At 36.6% G+C, this 10,185-nt stretch overlaps 3 non-coding genes across 3 annotated transcripts; 2 read left to right on the top strand and 1 right to left on the bottom strand.

The window, feature by feature from the left end:
* The first annotated feature begins 4,790 nt into the window (after nt 1-4,790).
* TRNAC-GCA (transfer RNA cysteine (anticodon GCA)) lies at nt 4,791-4,862 on the top strand. The gene has a single exon. It is a non-coding gene; the product is annotated as a tRNA-Cys (tRNA).
* Nucleotides 4,863-8,428: 3,566 nt separating this feature from the next.
* On the bottom strand, nt 8,429-8,502 carry TRNAD-GUC (transfer RNA aspartic acid (anticodon GUC)). Its single transcript has one exon. It is a non-coding gene; the product is annotated as a tRNA-Asp (tRNA).
* A 1,397-nt stretch (nt 8,503-9,899) lies between these two features.
* On the top strand, nt 9,900-9,971 carry TRNAT-GGU (transfer RNA threonine (anticodon GGU)). The gene has a single exon. It is a non-coding gene; the product is annotated as a tRNA-Thr (tRNA).
* The last annotated feature ends 214 nt before the right edge of the window (nt 9,972-10,185 follow it).

Here is a 10,185-nt window from a genome sequence, read left to right as displayed (position 1 = left end):
GAAGACGTTTCAAATACCACACATGAGTCACTGGGCATGCCAGTTTGATGTATCCCATTTGATATCTTCGTACCTGAGAATCAACAAATTCGACTCCGCATTGTTCACAAAATTTTGGGTCTTCTTTTTCATCTCCGATCACTCGATAATTTCCACAAGCACAAATTCCACTTTTAATAGGTCCAAAGATTCTTTCACAAAACAATCCATCTTTTTCCGGTTTATTGGTTTTGTAATGAAAAGTATAGGGTTTTGTCACCTCTCCAACTATTTCTCCATTAGGTAGGATTTTGGTGGCCCACGTACTTATTTGTTGGGGAGAAACCGATCCAATTCGAAGTTGTTGATGTTTATACCGATCGATCATAGAAGAAAAATTCGGATTCATTCCGATCAAGCTTCCTTCCTATGAATCTGGAAGTTCTTCTCAGATACAAGGAAATGATTCAGTTCCAGAGCCAAAGACCGTAGTTCTCGAACGAGTAATCGAAAAGATTCGGGAGCATCCTCCGGGTTAGGTATTGTTCCTCCAATAATCATAGTACCAAGTACTTCCTGGCGAGCTCTAATATGATCGGATTTATAAGTAAGCATCTCTTGTAAAATATGCGCAACACCAAATCCCTCTAGAGCCCAAACTTCCATTTCTCCTACTCGTTGTCCCCCTTGCTTGGCCCTCCCTCTAAGGGGTTGTTGTGTAACAAGTGCATAATGTCCACTGGAGCGCCCATGGATTTTATCATCAACTTGATGAATTAATTTCAGGATATAGGGTTTTCCTATTATAACAGGTTGTTCAAAAGGATCTCCTGTTCTTCCATCAAATATTCTGCTTTTTCCTGGATACTCGGGTTCAAAGACCCATGGATTTGCTGTTTGCTTTCTGGCTTCATATAATTCAGAAAACACTAATTTTCTCGAAGCTTCTTGCTCATATCTTTCATCAAAGGGTGCTATTCTATAATGTCTGTCCAGCAAGTTCCCCGCTAACCCGACGAGAGCATTCAAATATCTGTCCCACATTCATTCGCGAAGGTACTCCTAATGGGTTGAAGACCATATCCACTGGTGTTCCATCTTGCAAATAAGGCATATCTTGTCTAGGCAAAATTTTCGAAATGATACCTTTATTCCCATGCCTTCCAGCTACTTTATCACCTACTTTGATTTCACGTTTCTGTGAAATATATACACGAATAATTTCTGGATTATAACTGGACTTTTTTTTTTTCTGGATCCATCTCACATCAATAACCCGGCCCCTTCCCCCTATAGGTAATTTTAGACAAGTTTCCTTTGCAGTGGATACCTGAATGCCAAGTATGGCTCGTAATAATCTATCTTCTGGAGCATACGATGATTCTTTCGCCGCCTGAGGCGTTAATTTACCTACTAAAATATCACCTGTTTCTACCCAAGATCCCAGCATCACAATTCCGTTTCTGTCTAAATTGCGGAGTAAATGAGCTTCCAAATGGGGTATTTCCCTAGTGATTCTTTCAGGACCTTGGCTTGTCACATGAGTCTGAATTTCATATTTCCGGATGTGAAAAGAAGTATAAATATCGGCATATACCAAACGCTCACTAATGAGTACCGCGTCTTCAAAATTGTAGCCTTCCCATGGCATATAAGCTACTAATACATTTTTTCCCAAAGCGAGTTCACCGCCAACAGTAGCCGCACCACCCGCTAAAATTTGTCCCTTTTTAATGCATTTACCCCGCGTAGCCTGAGGTTTTTGATGCATACAAGTGTTTTTGTTGGAACGTTGATACATAACTAATGGAATGCTTATAGTGTCTCCATTACCTGATAAAATGATCTTGTCAGTATCGGTATAAATAATCTTTCCCTCGCATTCGGCTATAGCAGAAACCCCCGAATCTAGAGCCGCTTGGCGTTCCAACCCAGTTCCAACAATACACTTCTCGGACCGAGAAAGCGGAACTGCTTGGCGCTGCATATTAGAACTCATTAAAGCCCGATTCGCATCATTATGCTCAATAAAAGGAATGAGGGAAGCTCCAATAGAAAAATATTGGAAGGGAAAAATGCTTCGAAGATGAATCTGTTCCCATGCAATAGTCAGGAATTCTTGACGGTATCGAACTGGAACAACCTGTTCTTCTTGAATATCCTGGTTCAAGGCCAAAGAATTTCCTGTCGCTACCATATAGTATTCATCTATACTTGGTGCTAAATAAACCACCAGTACCTCTTTAGATCTCTCAGATATCTCATAAAATGGACTCTCTATAGACCCCCAATAACCAATCCTCGCATGAATAGCTAAGGACCCAATAAGTCCAACATTGATCCCTTCGGACGTGTCAATTGGACAAATACGTCCATAATGACTAGGGTGGATATCCCGTATCCGAAAACTAGCAGTTCGACCAGTTAATCCTCCAGGACCCAAATAACTCAATTTTCGCCCATGAACTATTTGTGTCAATGGATTCGTTCGATCCAAAACTTGAGATAAAGGGTGTAATCCAAAAAAGGATTCATAAGTAGTTGTTAATGGAGTTGAAGTTACCAAATTCTGAGGAGTCGGTATTAATTTATACCTGATTGCTCCACATATAGTTCCTCGAACCACATTTTCTAAACGAACCAGAGCCAAACCCAATTGATCCTGTAACAGATCTGCTACAGAACGAATACGTTTATTTTTCAAGTGATTCATATCGTCAAGTGTGCCCATTCCAAATTTCATTCCGATCAAATGATCCGCAGCAGCCAATATATCTCGTGGTAACAAAAATGTATTGTTCTGAGGTATATCAAGATTCAGTCTCCGGTTCATGTTTCGTCGACCAATCCTTCCTAATTCACATCTTTGTTGAAAAAATGTCTTTTGTAATTCCTTACATAAGGACTCCGAAAATACTGGATCCCCACCTACACACGCAAATTGTTGATAAAACTCCAAAATGGCATTTTCCCTTGACCCGATCTTTTTTTTTTCCTTTTCATTCAGGAAAGACAAGAAAATTTCAGGGTAGCAAGCATTATCCAGAATTTCTCTTAGATTCGACCCCATAGCTGATAGTAGAACTAGAATAGATATTTTTTGTTTCCTACTCACGCGGGCCCATATTCTTGCTTTTCTATCAATCTCTAATTCTGACCTTCCTCCCCAATCTGATATTATTGTGCCGGTATAGACAGCAATTCCGTTATGGTCCAATTCTGAACGGTAATAAATACCGGGGCTTTGCAATATTTGATTGATCACAATCCTGTATATTCCATTTACTATAGAGGTTCCCAGGGAATTCATTAGAGGAATATTTCCAATAAATACGGTTTGCTCTTGCATATCTCTACCGGGTTTCCAAATTAATCCTGCGGGTACATATAATTCAGAAGAATACGTGAGTGATTCATACACAGCATCTCTCTCTTTTATCAAGGGTTCCACCAATTGATATGTTTCCACAAATAATTGAAATTCTATTTCTTGATCTGTATCTTCAATTTTTGGAAACTTATGAAGTTCTTCGGTCAAGCCCTGATCAATGAACCTACAAAATCCTTCAAATTGTATCTGACTAAATCCAGGTATTGTAGACATTCCCTCATTTTCATCCCGGAGCATCTTAATTAAGTTTCCCATTTATTGAAAAAATCCCATTATTGGTTAAGTCTTTATCGAACCATATAGATCGATCGAGCAATGATGGAATGTATATTCTTTTTACTGAATCACATGAAATTTTATCCAATTCCATAGACCTATGAAATTGGCATAGACGGAGGAATAAAGAGAGATAATTTTCGACGGATCCAAATGGAGATGGATTAATAAAACATTCCTTGAAACAAAATTCTGCCCCTTAGCTTAGACTGATGGAGTCTTGTATAGAATATACAAATGGATCCAATTTCTACCTGTTATTATGATATTACGATAAGATTGGGTATCAGAAATAAGATTGGGTATCAGAAATAAGATTGGGTACCAGAAATAGATTCATGATTTGATCCATTCTCTATGAATGAGATAAAGACAGAATAATCCGGAACAGTATCGAGTTGGTTTTTATTTTAGCACTTAACTTATTTCATTGATTCCACCATTGTTCAAAAAAGGATTCACAGAGAAGAGGGAGCTCTTGTTAGTGTTAGTAGAATTAGTAGAATACGATTGAAGTGCGTAAAGGGCATTGTATAAGTATATCCAGATATAGCTATCTAGTTATCTGCATATCCCCTCTTTTCGGGGTGCTATATGCGAATTTCCAATTTAGATTCAACTTATTCAATAGAAAAATATTCAATGCAAAATTCAAGCACGACAATTCCCTATAAGATAAGGTGGATAGGACTAGGTATGCGTGTAACAATTTATGTTCGAGGGTTTACATATACACATATATGTTGTTATAATTGAAATTGAAAACAATTGATACTGATTAGTCGTGTATCAACTTTTTTGTTTTCTTATGTTATTAATTTAATTATTAAGGTAAGGAAAGAAAACGTTAGATCAAAATCCAAGAACTGTTCATGAATTCACAGGAAATAATTAATGGCTCCAATTTACTCTGAATTTTGGACTCTGTGCCTAGAAATATCTTTTTTCTGTTTCAATATAAAAAAAAATATTATGTTTTGAAACACTATACAATCAAGAGAACCCTGGACCCAGGGATCCCTTTTGGAAAGGGATAAAGAAACCCGTTTTAAAAATCCAACTCAAACCAAAAAAAGGTTGAGTAACCCCCCCCCCCCCAAAAAAAAAAAAAAAAGAAAGAGTTAGGTCTATTTTGGATCATTTTGGCGGCATGGCCGAGTGGTAAGGCGCGGGACTGCAAATCCCTTTCTCCCCAGTTCAAATCCGGGTGTCGCCTGATCAACAAAAGAAAAGCTTCGGAATACCTTATCCTTCTATGCTAATAGAACTCACATATGCTAATAGAACTCACAAAATTCTTGCCTGACAGAAGCATGACTAGGGTTGTAGATACTGTATTTTAAGAATACAGAGGTTCTATAAAAAAAAAAGACTTGAATTTTTATCATTTGGTTATGGTTAAAATCGGGTATCAATATGAAAAAAAACCGATTTATGACTGATTACTGGTTGGTTCGGGCTATTTCTTTGTATTTGATTTATCAATCGAATCGATAGTAAAACTGAAATTGTGAGATTCAGAACTACGAAAGTCAGATACCTAAAATCGGGGTAGCCGAAGGAAAGGGGGTTCGGTTCCTAAATGTAAATCCAATCCTTGCTTCTATTCTAGGATCTGAGGGAGATTATAGGAAGCACTATCAATACTTCCTAATTACCCTACCTTACTAGGGTGGTGCCCACTGACTGAGTCTTGAATTAAATTGGGTAGGTTGGTGGGGAATCAAATTGGGAGTTGCGGAAAGGGCTAAGGATAGTTTGTATTTTGTATCCAGACTCACGAGAATCCCTGAGTACTTACTCAGGTATCCAATCAATATTGGATTGGATGGGTAATCAACTCTTAACTATAACTATTATAGTTATAGAATAACTAACTATTCTATATCTATATTATAGAATATAGAATCTAATTTTCTAATAAAAGTTGAAAAATACTTCTCCGTTTTTTGTAACACCCTGCCAAGAACGTAATGGGGTGTCCCCCGATTGTTTCACAGAAAGAAACAGAGACAGTAAGACTTGGGGGGTAGATAGAGGTATGTGATAGATAGTTAAGATAGTTATCTTTTACATCTTTATGGTATATATATATATTCTATTTATATTCCATTTTTTTTTCTTATGCTTATGAAAGCTAACAAAACAAACAATGGGTCTTACTATTCCTACATCTTTCATTAGTAACATTCCTTTAAGATCTCCAAGGGTAGTTGTATATCTTGCTTTTGCTTACTGCTTTCCGATTCGACCGGAGATCCTTGTAATTAGAGTATAGGAACTCTTGTATTCATTGGATTGGTTCATCAATAGCGTTAGAGCAAAATGCCATTTTGACTCTGCACCATTGATTCCACTATTATTAGTGATTAATAATGGAATAATTCCTTCATATTCATAGAGATCGGGGAGATAATTTACATGGATATAGTAAGTCTCGCTTGGGCTGCTTTAATGGTGGTCTTTACGTTTTCCCTTTCACTCGTAGTATGGGGAAGAAGTGGACTCTAGGGGTACTACTAATTAAGTTGAGTAATCAAATTGGATCAATGGTGCTTATGTTTAATGGACCGTTCCGCGAAGCGTTTTAAGATAATCCATTTCAAAAATTCTAGGGTAATCCAGTAATATATGAACAATGATCTTTCGATCAATATTTGAATGATTTGATTCTGATGTTGTTCGTATTTCGAAACTCAAAGGAATGCGCATGATAGGAAATTTTTCCAGCCGAACTCTTCCTATTCCTAAATATAATATTCGATTTCGATGAACCCGCTCTTACCATAATTATGGATATTACAATGAGGAGCAACCAACCCCTATTTTTTTATTTGTTTTTCCCTCTTGACTGTTCAAAGAGGAAGTACTGCTACTATTACGTGGATACGTACTTTCTACTGGAGATGCCATAGACGTAGTGGTTGTTCAAAGGGGTACTACGCATAATAAGATCTTGCGTCGGGTGATCCGTGCTCACTTAAGTTTTATACTTCTAGGAATCCTATTTATGCTTTATTGACTCACCTCATGTCATGGCTCAAGCATGAAAAATGGGTGGTGTTTACTACTTATACTTATTTTTCAAATCCGAAGAAGTGACTATAGAACTCCGTGGGGTATCTGTTAACGGCCCAATCAATTACTTCATTTATATGGATAGATATTGTATCTAGTCTATATCAAACCCATCCATTTTTTGAATTTATACAATACAACTTTATACATGCAATACAATATTTTTACAATATAATAATAGATAGTGTGGTAGAAAGAACTATATGAACCTTTCTACTACACCATCTATTATACTGTTGATTCCAGTTCTCTAATTTCATTTAAGACTTGGAATTGGAATCCCTTTTATTTCGTCAATCATTGATAAGAGCTAATAAGTCAAGTTTAATTCTAATCATTTTGACTGACTGTTTTTACGTAGATGATAAGTAAAAAAGCAGTAGGAACTAAAATGAACAGCGCAGTCGCAATAAATGCGAGAATATTGACTTCCATAATCTCATCGTTTTTTTTTGCTTCGCAATAACTCGGGATCTAATCCCATAGAAAAAAAAAAATAAAAATAAAAAGATTTCTCCTGTAAATTCAATGGGTGCATCCTGATGGTTGATACTGAATCGGATCAATATTCAATATTATATTATGAATATGAATAACAATATCTGATCTATTAAATCGATTCATCGTCGAGAATTGAATAGTATAACATAGGAAGATCTTTTATCCATACCGAATCAAAAATGGGATTCCTGATCTAATCAAGAATCCCATTGAATTTCTCATCTTTTTTTTTTTCATTCTTTAGTTTCTAAAATCTATCATCTTCTTTATAAGAATCATCCGACGAGGTATCATCTGACCTGTGTTCTGTTGCCGGCCTTCCATTGGTAACAGACCTAAACAGTAGGAGTGAAATGGAAAGGGGGAGGAGTTAAGCTCGAAGCGAAGTTTTCGTAATGATCTAATCCTCCTGGAAGGCAGAGAAATGTGATAAAGGTATGGGTATGGGATGGGTCTCGATATAAAAAAAAAGATCTAATATTCCGACAAATTCTTTCTTTATTGATTTTTCTCCTTCTTCGATGAAACCCTAAAATAAAAATATATATTATATAAAGATAAAGAAAATAAAGAAAAAAAAAATGATTCATTCCCCCTGTGGAAAAGAAACAAAAGGGACGGATCATTGTTTGATCCTTTACTTTATATTAAAAGTAAGGACCCTCTTTTTCCTTGGATTGGGACTGAAAGCTAAATTCAGCATGCAATTTGAATAAGAATAAGATAGATAGATTGTTTTTAATTACTTTACTAATTGAGATTGCACAAAATCGTATCTCGAAAACACGAAAACAAAAGGGAGTAGGTTTAATAGTACTCTGCTGCCCGAGTAACTATGTTACTAAGTTAGTTAATTGTGTATCGTAGAATAAACGAGTACAATTTGTATATGTACTCCCTGGAAACGTATGGGTACTCTGTACCCTATTCCATTTCATGGATCAGAAGCAATTGAAAAAGTCAAACCAGTGGGTCTCTCTTGGAATCCCCAGTATGGCGATACCTACGACTACGTATGCCTCTCCCCCAGCAATCGGTACTAGTTCAAATAATTGAAATTCCCGTCTTTGTCCGATGAGAAATTCGAAACGAAAAACAAAATAAAAAAAAATTAAGGATCCCCGCAGGAAATTCAATCCTGTCCCGGGCCCCCTCCTCACAGAAAATGGGAAGATGAATTGATGGATTCATCGGATCCGAGGTCGGGACTGACGGGGCTCGAACCCGCAGCTTCCGCCTTGACAGGGCGGTGCTCTGACCGATTGAACTACAATCCCAGGGTGAGGTATACAGCATGCATATATGTATTCTTATGCTTTCATTCGTTTCGTTTCTATTTACGAGAAATATTCTCGTGTTGTAAAAGAAACACGACTGATATACTGATATCCACATGGATACGGACTAGAGTAAGAATGACACAGATTACTGGTAATCCTACTAATATATTGAGAATCTATTTTTCAATGGAAAAAGGACTCTTTTTTTCTTTACTACCTTTGCAACAAATTGGGAATCTAGATCTTTAGACAGATCAGAAGATGTGAGAAATTGGAAAGAAACCAAGGGGTATTGTAGAAAAAATGGACCCTTTATCCCTATATATTTTATTCCCATATATCCTTAGAATACTTTTAGAATTTTAGAATATATGGGGCATTCTAAATATCTAAATAATGGGCATTTCTGGAGGACAAATTTGGTTATCATGGATCGGCGAATTAGTGGGCCGAGCTGGATTTGAACCAGCGTAGACATATCGCCAACGAATTTACAGTCCGTCCCCATTAACCGCTCGGGCATCGACCCAGGAAGAACAAATTCTGGGCTTATTGATAATCCATGATCAACTTCCTTTCGTAGTACCCTACCCCCAGGGGAAGTCGAATCCCCGCTGCCTCCTTGAAAGAGAGATGTCCTGAACCACTAGACGATAGGGGCATACCTGCCCGATCGCCATCATACTATGTTCATAGTATGAGCAGTTTTTTGGAATTGTCAATATAATGTAATGTATAATTATAATGGGATGACTAGATCCGAAAAATCTTTCCTGCTTCTACGATTCCATAGAATTTTTGATTTTAATTCATGAAATGAACCATCCCGTCCTATATCCTATATATATATAACGAAGTATGGGATCCCCTCAGGAAATGATTTGTTCGACAGACAGAAAAGGTAAGTCAAACCTTTCTTCCATTTTGACTCATCGACTCACTCATCGTTAAGATGGGATATAACCTATCTTTATCTCACACTAATACTAAGCCAGGAAATTAAAAAACGATAGAATGCTTTTTTTGATCGATTCAAAAAGATGATGTAGAACTGGTAAATCAGGGAAGGGATTCGCTGAAATATTTTGAATCGATGTCAGATTCGTACATGTATCAATCAAGTGAATCTCATCTGGATGGGTCAATAAAAGCAAAGCAATTAGTATAGGCCCGGCCCTGAAAGAATTCATTGCATTACCATTGCTATTTATCAAATATACAAAAGAAAATAATCATTTTTTTTTTCATAGAATCTCATAGGTATAGGTAAATCAAATTTCTTGTTCCTGAGTGAATCCCTATGCATACATGTATATATGTACATATAGTAAATATATGGATCATGTAGTAGACTCATAGCAGCGAGTGGCTTCTTCCTGAATTGAATAAAACGGGCCCTTTTAACTCAGTGGTAGAGTAACGCCATGGTAAGGCGTAAGTCATCGGTTCAAATCCGATAAGGGGCTTTTTTCATGAAGCTCCAGTTTGCAGTCTTAGTGTTCATTATTCAGCAGAGAAAAGAGAGATTTTTTATATTTATTTGTAATATAATAAATATATCTAAGGTAACTGCCCACATAATGAGTTATTATTTATTATTCAAAATAAATTATAGAATGAGTTATAGGTACAAAGTTGAACATTTGTTCATTATGATGATAAGTAATTGCCCTAATCTTA

Source organism: Aristolochia californica, unplaced genomic scaffold, assembly GCF_029961685.1.
Source record: "Aristolochia californica isolate CCGP_79_NKW_82.1479 unplaced genomic scaffold, dmAriCali1.0.hap1 SCAF_248, whole genome shotgun sequence".
NCBI classification, from domain to species: Eukaryota; Viridiplantae; Streptophyta; class Magnoliopsida; order Piperales; family Aristolochiaceae; genus Aristolochia; species Aristolochia californica.
Note: the sequence above shows the minus strand (reverse complement) of the source record. Positions and strands in the feature narration are given on the sequence as shown.